The sequence below is a fragment of the Cebus imitator genome, unplaced genomic scaffold (genome assembly GCF_001604975.1).
Source record: "Cebus imitator isolate Cc_AM_T3 unplaced genomic scaffold, Cebus_imitator-1.0 Scaffold982, whole genome shotgun sequence".
Lineage (NCBI taxonomy): Eukaryota > Metazoa > Chordata > Mammalia > Primates > Cebidae > Cebus > Cebus imitator.
Window position 1 is genome coordinate 109,478 of NW_016108297.1, and position 1,928 is coordinate 111,405.

The 1,928-nt window shown below is 59.3% G+C and overlaps 1 pseudogene; it reads right to left on the reverse strand.

Annotated features, from left to right (window-relative positions):
- LOC108298536 overlaps nucleotides 1-1,395 on the reverse strand; it is a 3,266-nt pseudogene extending 1,871 nt beyond the window's left edge.
- Between the last annotated feature and the right edge of the window lie 533 nt (nucleotides 1,396-1,928).

Sequence of the window (1,928 nt, forward strand, 5' to 3'; positions counted from 1 at the left end):
TTTTTTTTTTTTTTTTCAGCGCTGAGAGATTTACTCCGTTGTGTAACAGGTGGTGGGTGTCCTGGGTTTGTGTGGACAAGGGACGGGCAAGTGGGCAGGTCTGTGGGTGGATGGATCACAGGTGTGCAGGTGACGGGGGAGTGAATGCCTGGAGGGATGCTTGGTGACTAGGGTAGTGACATGTTCCCATCTGGGTCAGGAAAGGAGACAGTGATTGTGGGGTGTGACGGTGGCTGGGGCGTGATGAGACACAGAGGGAAGGAAGCTGAAGACGCAGCCTCGAAAAGGTCCCATATCTGGGAGGCTGGGCGGCAGGGTGGAAACAGGTGCCACCTGCAGACTTCGTCCGTGGAATCCCCTTCCGCAAGGAGCCCGGCGGCTTCTCTGGGCCTGGGAGGCCCTGGCGTTCAATGAGCTGATCTCGGCAGGCTGATCCTCCGACTGGTGGGCGGCTGCTGGACTGTGGGGGCTCTGGAGTCCGCGTCTGCGATGTGCGGCCTCAGCGCCGGCTCTGCGGCGGCTGCCAGCATCTCGTCCAGCTCGTCGGGTTCCTGGAGCTCAGCGGTCACAGACTTGGAGCGCAGGGTGGGTGTGGTGCTGGGGCCCTCGTGCGGGGCGGCGGGGCTCTGCGCGGAGCGCCGTCCTCTTCCGGCTTTCTTGTCACAGACACAACCTTCATGACGAGGCGGTCGCCACCTGGCGGGTCAGAGCCACCACCTGCTCGTGTCCAGCCTTCAGCACGTTCGCCCGTTCACCCCCATGAGGAGGTGTCCTGCGCGCAGCCCGGCTCTCCAGGCCACACCCTCCACGTCCACCGACTGGAGGTACTGCAGCGCCGGGAAGGCTGGTGTGCGGTGAGCTCCTCCACGGGGGTCTCTGCTGTGGCTCCCCGGAGCACAAAGCAAAGCCCTCGCGGTCCCGTTTCTGCAGGACAGCCGCTTTGTCATCAGTGACATCATCACTGTGTGAGGTGAGGCTGTCGTGGGCGCCCACTGTGTAGTGCCGAAAGAGCCGCTTCCTCCGGTCCTCGCAGGTTTCAGGCCGCGTGTCATGCTGCCTCACCGGCACCTCCTCCTCCACGCAGTCGGCGGGGAGCCAGCCCCTACGGCCTCTCACGGGTCCCTCCCAGAAACCGCCCTCCCCAGTGCTGAGCACCTTCACCGCCTCGCCGCAGTGCGGCGGGATCTCGCCTTCGCCCTGCGGGCTGTGCGCCTTCACAGCGAGGAACTTGCTGCCCGGAACCGCGCTGTAAAGTTCCGCTTCGGGCCCCCGGGGCGGCGGCGCGGGGGGCGCGGGGAGCCGCCAGGCTCGCTCAGGCTGCAGACTAAAGGGTAGGTGACTGGCACGATGCAGGGGGTCAGCAGGCACACGAAGCCGGCGCCGGGGCCGCTCCATGGGTCGTGCCGCTGCGCCCCGCCCGCTGCCACCAGGGCACCAGCAGTGCCCTCTCCTCAGTCTGCATTTTTTAAAGAAATTTTATACCTGTTAGCAGTCACACACATGCTCCCCTTTCCTTGGTTTCGAAGAACATCTTTATTTCTGCCTTCATTTCATTGTTTATCCAGCCAATAATCAAGAGCAAGTTGTTCAGTTTCCATGAAGCTGTGGGGTTCTGGGTTAGTTTTTGAATTCTGAGTTCTAACTTGATTGCACTGTGGTCTGAAAGACTGTCTGTTATGCTTTCCGTTCTTTTGCATTTACTGAGGAGTGATTTACTCCCAATTATGTGGTCAATTTTAGAGTAGGTGTGATGTGGTGTTGAGAAGAATGTATATTCTGTGGATTTGGGGTGGAGAGTTCTGTATATGTCTATTAGGTTTGCTTGGTCCAGGTCTGAGTTCAAGTCCTGGATATCCTTGTTAGTTTTCTGTCTGGTTGATCTGTCTAATATTGACAATGGGGTGCTAAAGTCTCCCACTATAATTGTG